Raw genomic sequence first — 14,835 nt, 5'->3', positions numbered from 1 at the left:
GGTAGCCAGAGTCCGCGCCCGCCGCCGCTGCCGCCGTGAACCCGCTGAACTTGATGTCCGACGGCGTGTTAACATTTTTTATGGTCAATTCACCTGTTGTGTAATCGTGACTAATTGCTATTTGCTATTGCTGAGGAGACGTCGGAAGAGCAAGCAGCTTTGATTAATTTGGTACCGCGGGCGCCGATTGGCAATCTTATCGAGCTGGTTGATCATTTCTAGATTCTAATCCAAACATGGTGGGGTGACTATTTTGCTGCGCGCCGTACTAAGGTATGACTTGCGGATGATGTCCATTATTGAGAGAGATAGCGAGAGAGAGAGAGAGTATTTCCGAAGTATTCTGTGTTGTCGTGTGCGGTGCGGTTGAATGATTGTAATGAGGAAGTTGAATATTAATTAGAAAATGGGATCAGATTGAATTGCTCAGCGCAGGCAAAGAGCATTGCGCGATTACAGTGGAATTAAGTTGAGTACAGAGGGAGTGGACTATCGTTTCGACAATCGCTTAGTTCACCATTAAGCCCTCCGCGCGACGTTATTTTTCCATCCATCGGCCAGTAAATAGTTTGAGATTAGATCGGAACTACAATCGTGGTCTGAGTGTAATTGATTAACAGCAGCTGTTGCAAATCGGAGGAAAAGAACATGTTAATTAATTTGATTGAATTATTGCCCCGCAGCTTGGCTATTGCCACCAATCTGTGTCAAAGTAAACATGTTGAACACAATAGTTTTCGTTTTCCTGAGTGAATTGTATCATGTTAAACATGTTTTTAATTAATTTAAACACGATGTTGCAACGCGATTGCCTGGAAAAGGCAATTATTACCAGTTACCGGTTAATACATTGTTGCGATATATTGGTTTTTAGAAACTACCGTTCTAGAAAGCATGACTCATAAACATAGCTTATTTAGTCATGGACATTTCCTTTATCAGTGAGATTTTGAGTAGAGATCATCTGCTTCTAATTAATGTTATTCTAATTTAATTAAATCTTTTTGATGGAAACCACGATCAACAATACCGTGTTGCGTGCGGTAACAAAGGATTTACAATTCATCACTACATGCTTAGTCAACATAGGAAGTCCTTTCACTTGTGCTAGCCAGACAAGGTCAACCAGATTTGTGCTTAAAACGTCCAACTTCCTGCCACGCTTTGTTACGTTGATTGAACCAAATATTAGTGTTCATTACCTATATTTTTTTTAACCATATGTTGCAGTTTGGTTCATTAATTATTGATAACAGAAAAAACAACTTTTTTTTGTTTACGTAGTCTCCCCAAAACCATCGACTCCAAGAAGGTGCGAACTCGCGAAACTTCCAACGGTCACGGTAGAAGAGATAAATGCCATAATAAAAAGCACCAAATTGCTTCACGGTTGTGCAGATCTCGCAAATTTGGCTGCTTGTTGGTGGCAAAATAAAGCTTTTTTTAGAGGTGTTGGAAGGCAATACAGATTTTTTGGAAGGTAACGCTACTGTAGAGGTCTCGTTGAGCACTATGTTAATGTGATTTCATAAGGTTTTACGTCTGTTTCAGTTAGGTCAGACAAAGAAATAAAAATGCCTACAGTCATTGTTCGGATGAACGTTGAGAAAAACTAAATTTTCTGTAGCAGCTGTCTCCAGCAGCTTTAAAATCAAATAGTCTTCCTCCTCACAATAAACCTCCTTCCTTGACCTTCCTACAGTCCTTCTCCTTCGCCAGTTCAGCTTATCATCACCGTCCGAGGTGGCGCCAAGTGACGGTACGGTGAACGGTGCTGTTCTTCAATCGTCGTGCGCAGAGGTGTGTTTTTTGGATAGGCTTCAAATAAACGTTGATTTTCGGCTCTAACGCACTAAATTACACGACTGTTTAATAATTGTTTCACTGCGAACAGAATCTTCTGCCTGTTCTAGAAAATGGAGAACTTTTTGTGTCTGTTTTGCTTTTCCCTTTCGCGCGCGTTGACAGACTAGATGGAGTCGGCCGATTACACCGCCGACTTTGCACCGCTTGGCAGTGTGGCCATCTCAGCGGTCGTAACAGTCATCCCACTACACTTAGAAATTTGGAAAAAAAATCGTTCGGTATTTCCTTAAAATTCTCATGAACAACTCTTGAAAAAGGATGGGTTTAAATTATCAACACTTTTTATTTTAAGGGTTTTTAACCCGTTTCCTAGCATTTGTATCCAAATATTTTAATCTCTTTCATTTAAATCTACGCTTTGAGTCTGTTCTTCTTATTTTACAAAAATATGTGCGAAAATTGCCAGTTCAACTATTGTAATAATTGATTTTTAATATTGTTAAAATAAGTGTTCTGGTTATGTGGATTCAAGGGTTAAATGCAATAAATTAAAATTTTACATTATCTTGCATAAATACCGTAGTCCGGTGCAACAAGATATTTGTTGAACTTTTTTTTGTAATGTTAAACCTCCTGGAAATGTTGATGTAAAAAACATATTATATCGGTTTATGTGTTCGAATAAATGAAAAAAAATACTGTACGGATACTTTAATTACACAGAAAAAAATGATGGTAATATTACATCTTTAAAGGGGCACATCTTTTATGTCAGAAAAAATGTGTAATTTTACCACTGAAAATTTGTAATTTTACCCCTTTTCTGTTGTAATTTCGCTTTTTCAGTCTTCCAAAATAACACCTTCCTAATTTACACAATATTTTACTGTGTAGACAATAAACAATATTTCAAAGGAAAAGTCAACAGAATGCGAATAAATATGCCATTTTAAATATTTTCATAAATCATAATCATAAATGTACAACAAAGCTGGTATAAATATGACGTTTTGCATTGCCTCAAACAAAATTTTAAAGCCTCAATTTTCAAAATTTCAACATTTTCAACATTTCAAAGAAATCAATAGCAACATGTTTTTTATTTAGATCATCAAAACTATTTGATTTGCATTCTTTAAACTGAGTTTAAGTACTTTTTTTTACTAAAACTCATACATGAATTTTGCTCGACATATGTAACAATAAGCCAAACTTCAAGCCTTCAAGGCTTGTACAGAGCATTCGGTGGCTTCAGAGAGCTCAAAACTTTAATGTTATAAATACCAACATTTGCGCAAGAATTGTGCCCAGGTAATTGAAAGACGCAACTTTTGGTACCCAGACATGTATAGGTCATCGCTGAAATTTTAAAGTTATCGCAGTTTTAGTGAAAAAAGTTGATTTTTTGCTGATTGCGTCATTTTCCTGTTTTTGCGCGTGGAACGTCGGAAAAATCATTTTTTATTTTCAAAAAATCATATCTCGGAAACGTACGGCTCGACATCGCCATTTTTTTTTTCAAAGTTTTGTGAAATTTTCCGAGGAATCCGATAAAACTATTTTCAGACATAGGCTCTTAGGTCCAGACACGGTCAAAACGCCATTTTAGGTTGTCATACGACTTTTTCAATACACCCAACCGGCGGTCGCATTATTGTGTTTTTGGTTGTATTTCACAAAAAAAAAAACACTTAGCAGAACGAGGATTGAACCACCAACTTCTTGGTTTTTGATCCGACACGCTACCACCGCGCCATGGACGCTTGATGAAAAGTGAGTGAAAGAGCACCAACATATGCTTCTCTTTGGAGTGTTGCTCGGGGACGAGCCAGCATTATAAGTGTTGGTGAGAACTGCAGATCGTTGAAATGTTTACACGCGGGCAAAAATGATCAAGGGGCCTGCTGCAAAAAATGTTATAAAATGTGACATTTTCTGCAGCAAATCCACTGTTGCAGATTTTGAGATATATTTTTCCTTTGGGTGTAGTTAAGCTAGATTTTTGGAACTTATTAATATTTTTCCCAAATAGCCAAACTCATCACGTTTCTTTTGCGTCGAAGACAGCTATAATCGGATGAAATGGCACGGAGTTATGATATATTGAAAAATGTGGTTTTTGCTAAAAATGACGAAAATTGCCATTTTTCGGACCACCCTAACACGGCGTATGTCACCCTAATGGCCAAACAAAAAAAAAAATACGGGTCTAATTATTTTAGCCAAGTAACCCCCAGACAAATTTTGAGCCCGATCGGAGAACTTTTTTTTTCGGTTTAGGCTCTTTTCAAATGGAATTGCTTATAGGTATTCGGTGCCCTCTCCCCGTGCCATACCTTCACACTTCCCGAGCAGGGGTAAATAACACGGGAATACCAAATTTTGGTATTACTTGGACAAATAACAGCGACCAAAATGTGCCCTTGGTTGCCCAGTAATAGATGGTAAAATACCATGAAATCATACCAAAATCTTGTATGTGTAAGGGCACAACAATACCAAAGCATGTTATTCCAAGGGTAAAATAATACCTCAAAATAAAACCAATTCAATACCAAGTTGAGGTCTTCTGGATTTTTGAACATTGCTTGAATACCAAAACTTGGTATTGCCATGGTTTATTTTTAGGTATTCCCGCGCCCTTGGAAAATCATATTTTGGTATTTCTGTGGTCTTTCACATACATGATTTTGGTATGATTTCATGGTATTTTACCATTATTACTGGGCAACCAAGAGCACATTATGGTCGCTGGTATTTGAACAAGTAATACCAAAATTTGGTATTTTCATACCATTTTTAGTGCAGCAGTTGCAATTAGTGAAAAAACGGAAATTATTCATATGCAACAGCCAAATCTACTCACCTGATGATTCCATGTTGTTATTAGTGATATTCTTCACCACACCGAATGCATTTGTCATTGATGAACGGCCTGTGCTTGAAGTTCTTGAAGCTTCTGAAAAATAACAAGATTGAAAAATAAGTATTATTAAAATGAAACTGAATTGAAATTCACCAAAATTCATTAATCTGTCGATTGACTCGTTTTTCAAAGTATTTGGTTATCCCGACTTAGAGATATTTCAACGTTTTTGAAAAAAATATTAGTGGGTATATCACACTAATTTTTAATATCATCTTTAACATTTTTGGGTTTCAAGTCATTTTAGCGCAAAATTAATTAACTCGTAAATTTTTTTTAACAAATTTCCCACAGTTTCAGAGAAAATTGATGAAACCTTTCAATATTCAAATAATACCAAAATGTGCCATCCTGACTTAGAAAATTTTCCACAATTTCAAGTCATTTCTGTAGGGGGTATATCAAAAATGTTTAAAATCAAGTTTGAAATTTCCGGTTTTGAATGAAAGCATTCGCTTTGAGACATCATTTTAGCGCAAAATTAATTATTTTGTCAAAATTGGTCAAAATGTTCCCATAGTTTCAGAGGAATTTGATAAAATACTGTAATACCAAAAGAATACCAAAATGTGGTGTTCGATCATTGACAAATTCTGCAATTTTGCAATATCAAAACAATACCTTAAATTGGTATGATACCACATTTTGCTCTTGCATAATCCTTAAGACAAATTTTAAAGGGTCCAGGAATACCAAAATTTGGTATTGATACCAGAGAAAGGTATTATTACGCATTTCCCTTATTATTTACCCATGCTCGGGATTAGGAGACCCGGGATCCGTCGACGTTGACGAAACCGTATGGTTTAAGAGGGCCACATCATAAGGTGTAACGTCGATTCCGTTTTTTTTTATCTTACCACTGTTATAATTATTTATAATATGTGATCCGAGTTTTGTCTTTCTGAATAATGTAACAGTTCCGATAATAACCTGAATTTCTCATATCTGTCGGATGCGAAAACACAATGAACATTCGTACAAAAGATGGAACTAACCTAACCTCAAACCACTTGTTGACGACAATACGGTTCCACTCACTTGACCGGCGTCAATTACACTTAATTTAATAACGTGGTGTGGTTTGGCAAACATTGCGAACAAATACTGAAACATACATGAGAGAATCCGCCGACGACGGTAGACGGCATGGTCCTGGTATGAGGAGTACGGGCTATGGCTCTCGACAAGATTCTATACTCTGATCAGCTTTGCCGCACCGCGAGCTTGGTCTCTTTCACAACCCGTTTCTTGGTTTGGCTTCGTGTGCGAAATGGCACTTTTGGTGACCCAGCCAGCTTCAATTAATGAATCGGTTGATCGGAGTTCGGTGATGGTTTGAGATGCATTCTCACACACACGCAGATTCGGAAGTGTTTGGGCTCTAACAGGTGAATTGAGTGCTTGAGTGGTTTGTTTGTTTGATAATCTCGTTGAGCTTAATTTGGGTGCACACGATTGATGAAGCTTGGCTTCCAATTGGTTCGAAAGCGTGCAAGGAACAAAAAAGAATGCATGCATCAGTATATGACTTGCAAAAAATAATTACTCCATGGATAATGTAAATTAGCTGCTTGATTTTGTTTGAAACCTTCCTCATATGAACAAATACGTTAATACTAAAATCAATAGATTCTAGGAAGTAGACGGGATCTTTCTTGGGTGTAAGACAATCAAAGATCTTGATTTTAAGTTTGTTTACACTAAGAACTAAGCCCCTTAGATTCATTCTTATAAAGAAGATTCAATGGAGTCATTTGGTTTCATAAAATGATTCCGTAGCATTTATGGTAGAAATTTATGCTTTTTAGGACAATTAATTTAATTCTCACAGAAAAACTTATTTCCAGCTCCATTTATTTTTTTTATTTTATTATAGTTAATTTTAGTATACACAGCCAAACGGATCCAATTCTGAACAAAATTTAAGGAAAACATATTATAAGACGGCTAAGCAAAGGTATTATATTAAAGGTTCTTTTCCAGAACACTATTGAAACTACTTACATACAGTTTTAGCCTTTGGCAAGGATACGTCTTTTGTCGGAAATTAAGTTTTCCATCACCAGGTTGGTATTTTGACAAGTTATATGTAAGCCAGACTAGTTTAAAAATCAAACAATGTCCGTCAAGCCTCAACGCTGTGTGTCTACGATTTTTGCAGGTGCGGGTGTGACTACCCACTGTAATATCGATATAATAACAGATTATAGTAATTCCTAATGACAAAGTGACTAGCGGACCACGCCATGAAACGGACATTAGTTACACCCACCGGGCTTTATTAATTTACTCCTGGTTGCATCCCTTACTAGGAGCCAATAGACCAGAAAGTTGCCTCTCCGTTCTGCGCGCTTCAGAGCAGTTATAGTTTCTATGCACCATTATTAGCAAGGAATGGTCAGTAAGCCCGGTTTTATAATTGCACTGATTTGCAATACCCGGGAGCAATTACGCCTGATTGCACTTGTAGGTCTCAGGTATGCATTATTGATTGCTGTTAGAACGCTTACTAAGCGAACCACCCCGCATTTGGTCAGTGGAGAACATTTTCGAACTAGCAATTCGTTCGTACCCTAGACAATGTTCTGCCTAGGGGGCACTTGTTGGTTCTCTGTGACTGAAAATGTTCAACCACTCCACATAAATTAGTTCAGTTTAAGAGGTCTGCCGTTCCGGTGTCTGGTGTTTACGTTACGGGAGGACTCAGTATGAACCAAACTGCAGGGGTCCAATGATAAATTGGCTGTTGACGTAGAAAACCCTGAACGCTTAAAAGGAGCACTCTGAAGCGACTTACGGTGTCGGTTCTGGAAGGATCAATCAAGCTGTGTACACACTGAGAAACCCAGTCGCTTCGTCACAAACGGCGTGCAGAATATCGCGTGTCCGCTGATGTCCGAGGACTGTTCTGGAGATCACTCTGTGGTTTATTTTGGCCAATCAATCCTGCGGTCAGATTCAATTACTTAATGTGGCTCGTTTGCTGGTTGCTCTCGCTTCACTGCACTCTTGTATCTAATTCCTTGAAACACGTTTTTGTTCTCCGGGACCGTTCTTAATTCGCGTCACATTAGCCACGAAAACATTGCCTTGACCCTTTACAAAGTAGATCGTTAAACGCTCCCTGTAGACTGAAACTTAGCAAAATATTTCACGCTCGGTTTGCTAAACTTGACCGTTGACGACTATTCGCGATCGCGTCTGGCACTTGAATGGCGCAAATGTTGGCGCAGTTGCCGGACGAACAATTTCTCCAATCGTTTGAAATATTTATGAAGATGTTCTCACTTACTCCGTGTGATGGTGTGCGGAGTGACTGACAAGGGGTGGGAACGTACTATTGTGCCAGAATGTAGTTTGGAGCAGTTCTTGACTTTGAGTCATAGTTTTGTAGGACTGGGAGAGGAATCTAAACGGTTTGTTTTGGAGGCCTGAATACATTTTAACTACCGAAACAAAATCAGGATTCTATTTTTTCATCATATCATACACAGCTTAAAAAGTAGTAATTCAGCTGCGTGTAAAAGGCCTGGGTGTAAAATAAATATTGCATTATTTTATGCAATTTTATGTGATTTTACATCCTGAAATATGTTGCCCATCAGTATGGGAAACCTACTTCACCGAAATGTCAAGCTCGTATATGCGTTTATCCTTACTGCTTTTCATCGGTCTGATGGTCGAGTGGGCTAAGGCGCTAGTCCTTACTGTTAGTGCTGGGTTTGAATCCCGTCGGTGGCAACTTTTTTTGTGTTTGCAAAAAATGTACATGCAGTGTGTAATATTAAGTGTTTATTTTGACGAAGGTGATGTGCATGCTTTTGCATGCGATTTTACCATCTGAATTTTTGCTGTGTAGGGTACATGCATCTACTATCAAGTTATTTTCAAAATGAAAAATCTTCAGCTTCTAATGGGAATCTAATCCGCAATTTATACTACCATTCAGACTGTTAAGAAAACGTGAAAATAAAAATTATTTCATAAAGTTAGTTCAACATCGTATCACGCCGACAAACATATCCTAGCGATAAACATCTCATGCAATACCAGACATTTCATGAGTCACAATACAACACTCATCTGTTGTTCCTGGGGTACAAACATCGCAAAACACCGATTACAACCAATAATTTTCTAATTCTTACGTCGTGTGTACTAGGCGGCAGTTTGCAGGAATCGCTCGTTTTATTCTGAAAAACAACAATCAATGATTTGTGCACGAGAGTTGCATGTAAAATCGCACGCCAACAGTCCGGCAAAGCCAACTTAATGGATTGCTTCTACATAGGAACAGCCCGGTTGAACGCGATTTCGCACAGCTCAGATCACGAAGATCTGCCTGGTTCAGCTGTGGTGTGGCGTGCGAACTTCTCGAGACCGGCTTTCTTTGCCTCTCGGGAAGTTCAGTATACGAACAGATCCACGGCACAGGTCAGCCGATAAGCTCGCGCTGTTCTACAGCAGGCACGGAGCAACGGACGGAAAGGTTCTACACAGCTTGTAATTGGATAATTGAAATGTTGACTGCGTTCGACGGTGGGTGCTTGGGATGACGGATTTATGACGTCGTTGTATGGTAATTGCAACGATTTGTTTATTTCGCAGATGTTGATGGAACTTGTGGGCGGGAGAGATCTAGGTAGTTGGGACTGTTTGCTGGAAGGGATCGGTGACAGTTTTGTGGTCGATGATGGAAAAGAACTAGAGTTGGGAAGTTCCAACCGAGATATACATCATTTCAATGTAAATATGAGTATAAGTCAAGCGTTAGGGATTTTCCCAATCAATAATATCACTCTAAACTTGTTTGATCTGAATCAATTGTATCTTTGAATTGTCATAGGTTTAATATGAATATCACTAAACAGAACAACGTGGAATGATCGCAAAAGATCAAGCTATTCATAAAAGTTTATTTGAAATATTCTGTTCACCAAAACTCCAAGGCAGCCTTGTCAAAATAAATTTGGTGTAAATAAACAAATTCAACTTCAGGTAAATTTGCGCTCATTCAATCAAAAAAAATCCAATCAAATAATTCGCTCTACAGCATTGCTTTGGCGTTCTCGATTACGAGATCCGTAGGCTTGATTGTTTAGGCAATTGCAAACCTCTTTTTACACCTAAGCTTCCATCCACCCCGGGATTCGAACTGACGACCTTTGGATTGTTAGTCCAACTGCCAACCAGTGACTCCACCGAGGCAGGACCCAGGGAGACGATTCCTACACCTGGATTGAGCTAACGACCTAACCCTCTAGGTTAGACCGGGGCCAACATTTACTTCCCCATCCGACGGAAGGCGTGGTCAGACAAATCTCGTCTCGAAAAATGCCACCGGGACCGTCTGGGAGCGAACCCAAGCCGACTGGGTGAGAGGCAACCATGCCTACCCCTTCACCACGGTTCCCGGCCATTCAATCAACTCTTCTTAAAACATGGGCATTCAGTGCAAAGCAAACATAATTGCATTGTTTTTATCCTATTATAAAAACTTGACATTATCCTTTTACGATGCCAGTTAAGGTAAAGGGCATTTCTGATGCAATATTGCAGATTATTGGCTCATCTCTTCTTCTTTGTAAACAGGTAAAGTAAGGACTTCTTGTTTAAGAAAAAAGTATATCTGGAATCTTTTGTGTTTCGTTGAACTGGATTCTAGCGTTTTGTCCAAACTGGTTGTTGGCAGTTACTGCATGAATCTTTATTTCTTTCTTAATATTAATACCGGTTTTACAAAAGATCTGAACTAACTTTTGAACTAGGAAAGTTCACGCTCCGGCATGCTGCACTTGCCATTTCCGCAGGAGGTTTTTTCGCCGCCCGATCGTACGTAATTCATGTAGTATGAATCAGCTAAACCTTTGATCATATTGCGTTTGCTGCAGCCGTTGTAATCGTTGATTAATTACCCCGGTGATTTTATCAGGCGAAGCTGGACGCCGCGACATTCTACGAATTTCTGCGCAAAATTATTGCGGAAAAAGTATTAGTCACTCGGCAGACGATGTGACCAGAATCTATTGTCATCGAAGTGTTGGCTACCGATTTTTTTTATGTATTTTTCCACACAGCAAAAAAATCATGGCAATATTTCATCTAGAAAGGGGTACATCTTTTATGTTTTATGTGTGTACTTCTGTAAATGTGTAATTTTACCTCTTCTCTAATGTAATGCCATTTTTTCAGTCTAAATTGAGGTAAAATTACATCATAAAAGAGGTAATATTCAACCTTCCAAAATTACAGCATCCAAATTTACATTATTATTTACTGTGCATGAAGTAATTTGAATTAAAGTACAATTATATATATGTGTCACCCTAAAGAGTTGAGAGTTGTTAGCTTAGTACTTTGAGAGGAAGTGTTGATTTGTTCTGACTGTGTTGAGTCACCATTATAATCGACATTGATTTATGTACTACAGGTGTGAATCTAATTCAAAGAGTCTGTCGTGTAAGAGCAATCACTTAATGAATGAAAGTGACAAGATGTAAAATGCTGAACATTGTTGATAATTTGTTGATTTAGCTATTAGAAAATGATAACTTGATAAATGATTTGCGTGAAACTTTGTCCTAAGGGGTAACTTTTGTCCCTGATCACGAATCCGAGGTCCGTTTGTTGATATCTCGTGACGGAGGGGCGGTACGGCCCCTTTCATTTTTTAACATGCGAAAAAGAGGTGTTTTTCAATAATTTGCAGCCTGAAACAGTGATGAGATAGAAATTTGGTGTCAAAGGGACTTTTATGTAAAGTTAGACGCCCAATTTGATGGCATACGTAAAAGTTTTGAAAATTCTTCCATTTTCCGTTACTCGACTGAAATGGGTGCTGAAAAGTTGAACTTTTCAGCATTTGTTTCGAAAAGTAATACTTTTCATCATTTTTTTTATTTGAACGATTTATTGATAAAATACATGAATATTTGACTTATAATTTCACTCAAAGGGTATTTTCGAAATTGCAAAAAAAGTTGTATGGAACTCGCTGCAAAACTTGTTTTTTTCAGCTCTCTTCGTATTTATCCAACTCGGTGAACCTCGTTGGATAAATGTACGACTCGTGCTGAATTTTTTTTCTTTTTGCAACTTGTTGCATAAACTACTATTTTGCGTTTCTCTTTGTTTCGTCGTCCGTGTCTGTCGCGGGTGAAGATGAACGGCCATGATTGACGACGACCAACATTTTCAAAAATAACATAACAAAAAAAAGGCCGGGTCTTTTTGTTTACGCGCGAGAGGTTGCCACATTGTTTCAAATTAGAGTCTGCATGTTTTCTGTAAAAGTCTGTACTAGGTATATTTTTAAATTGATAAACTTTTTTTTATTAGGTCCATTTCGATGCTGTTAAATTAGGTACTTTGAACATGTGAGGAAGGCATCAACCACTAAATTGTGGATTAAGAAACGTTTTTCCAAACAATCTTTAGGGGCTTTACAGGGAGGGGTTCCCGTCGTAAGAATGAGTTCAAATTTGGTATTTAGGCAAGTAATGGGTAAATTTTAGATTTCAGAAGGTATCACAGAAGTGTATCCGAATTTTGACTGCCCAAGTAGTTATTTCAATGTTACGATAAATATTTCCTCGCCAAACAGCTATTTCAATCATTTCCGATTAGACAAAAATCAAGAATCGCAAAAATATTATAAAAAATATTTTTGGCAAGCCACCCAAATTTTAACTATTTTATAAATTTTGATAAAAAATTCTGAAAATAGAATTCATTAATATCTCACTCATTATTTTTGGCTACATGCCATAAATTAAAATGTTGGACCAATGGAAATGTTTATTTTGTTCCCCTTGAGGGACAGATTAAAAAAATATTCAATTGTGAACTGTTTTTTTTTCTATTTTACAAAAATGTAATCCCAAAACAATTTAACATAAAATACTGAACCTTACACGTGCCGTCTGTTTACTACAGGATAGAAGCGCAACAAAATCAAAAGATCATTTCACGTTCACTTAACGATTTGCCACATGTGTTTCGAGTTTGCATACGGTTTGATTGCACGCTCTTGTATTGGCCCAAGGTTTTCCCGCGGCGTGTGTGGCGGAGTGTCTTTTTCGCATGGTTTGGGTAGTTGGCAAATAGAGCTCGTTTTGTTAAGTTCTTTTATGACTCTCACGTGTACACGTTAATCATAGTTGCATGCATTCTTGACTTGGGTAAGATCACAAAAAAAAAACTTTGTTTAAATTACTCGACATTCACTTGAATCCACACACAGTTCATTCTCTCACCGAAAGCGTTAGTAGTAATCCGATTCAGAAGATAAATAAGGGGGTGCTTACATTTGCTAAGCCTCGTGGATGTCCTTCCGGGGGAGGAGAGTCGTTACTGGATGATGTATGGATTATAGCACCTTGGTTAGCACTCAAGAATCACGTTTTTCCGGATTGAGCAGCAAACAGGTAGATTTTATTCGCACTATATTTGGAAGCTTTATTTTTGTTTTCCAATTCCGAGTCACTGTCACTGCACGTTCCAGTTCTATTTTTATGAACTTTATGAATTTTCACACTTTTCACTTTAAGAGGTACTGCAGAGAGGATATTGTTCCTTTTTTTGGGCCAGCAAGGGATTCTATGGGGTTCTTCACACACACTCCAATCACTGAACGACTTCGGGGATGGGCTGAGAGGTCCTCGTAGTCGTCGTCTATTGGGTGGTTCTGGCCGCGGCTGATCTCGGGAACGCGCGAGTGCGTACGTGTTTCTGATCGGAATTTTAAAAACAAACTAATTGAGCTGGAACGGCTTGGCGATGCTTTTATATGAGACCCTCTCGCGCTGGCTGGCAGACTAGCTGATTGACGGTGACGCCGGGTACTTTGGGTCAGCGAGCATCACTGCAACGGAGCAGAGGCAATTCGCGCCAAACGAACACGCTGCCAGCAAACAACGATCCGAAGCGAAGGAGAGCTTTTCCGAGCATCTTTACACGAGGGGAGAGGGAGAGAGAGCGCGCGCTAACGCTCCGATGGGTGGTGCTGAGGTAAAGAGTTAAGAACGAAAAGCTCCGTGGGAGAGAATAGTGGCTTGAGCATTATATTGTTTTAAGGAAGTGCGAGGAACTTTGTTAATAAATGTTTGGAAACTAATGCACGAAACATGTTGTGTTTAAATAAATTAATTGTTTGTATTGCAAATGTTATCAAAAAACAAATCATCCACTTTAACGACCCGTCTTTGATGGTCTCTATTGCAAGTTTTTGCTCGAACCTAGCAGTCCAAAGGCTTGAGGGAGCGGCCGTGGCTGACTGGTTACGGTGTTCGCTTTGTAAGCGAATGGTTCTGGGTTCGATGCCCATCTGCTCCCAACGAGAAAGTTAAGAACACTGAAATTAGAAATGATGAATATGAACGAAAAATCAAAGTCGCTCGTTGCGGGGTTCAAACCCCCGTCCTTTGGATTGGTAAGCAAAAATGCTAACCACTAGCCCATGTCGACTTGGTTGAACTTGGACTGGAATTGGGAATACTGTTACAGAGAGCGAGTTGTGGCGCTATAACCACGGCAAATGGTGTCCAGGGCATTCGTGAAAATACAATGTCCCATCCCAGAGGGTCCCGGAGTACCAAACCTTCTTAGCATGGTGCTCCCAACGAATACAACCAAATCTCGGAGCGTATGGTGGTGTGTCCCCACGCTTCTTCCTCCCTTGTCGATTCAGAATTGTGTTGTTGTTCGAACACTTAGTGCTCAAACACAACCCAACTACGAGTCATCTCTGCGATACGACTTGACGCAGTAGGCCTGGCCGCTTTAACGCTTGTGATGTTTCAATGCATTCCGTTGCAATGGCGCACTACAAATGTTAATAAATGACAAGAAGAGTGCTAGGCGTCATCTAACCTAAGGCACTCTCCAGGATCCCTTCGAAAGATTGGCTGCGCCTAGGGTCTGATTAGATTAGATTAGATTAGAACCTAGCAGTCCAAAGGCTTGAATGGGGAGAACACCCAAAACTTTTTCTACTTCAAGGAACCTTCCACCCCAGTGTTCGAACTGACAACCTTTGGATTGCAAGTTCCCATTAGATGGAAATATTGAAACAAGATTTAATTTTACATTGTTTGAAAATT

General features: G+C 38.9%; 1 protein-coding gene across 2 annotated transcripts in view; it reads right to left on the bottom strand.

Moving 5' to 3' along the window:
* LOC120418744 (mycosubtilin synthase subunit C-like) overlaps positions 1–13,496 on the bottom strand; it is a 38,887-nt gene extending 25,391 nt beyond the window's left edge. Inside the window, exon 1 of one of the 2 annotated variants that reach the window (XM_039581220.2) lies at positions 13,042–13,496. The gene's annotated coding sequence lies outside the window, so the exon portion shown is untranslated. Of the gene's footprint in view, positions 1–7,532; positions 7,940–13,041 lie in introns of those variants that run through there. The other variant, XM_039581221.2, reaches the window with a different exon arrangement.
* Between the last annotated feature and the right edge of the window lie 1,339 nt (positions 13,497–14,835).

This window comes from Culex pipiens, chromosome 1 (genome assembly GCF_016801865.2).
Source record: "Culex pipiens pallens isolate TS chromosome 1, TS_CPP_V2, whole genome shotgun sequence".
Classification (NCBI taxonomy): Eukaryota; Metazoa; Arthropoda; class Insecta; order Diptera; family Culicidae; genus Culex; species Culex pipiens.
This window is presented reverse-complemented; position numbering and strand designations above follow the sequence as displayed.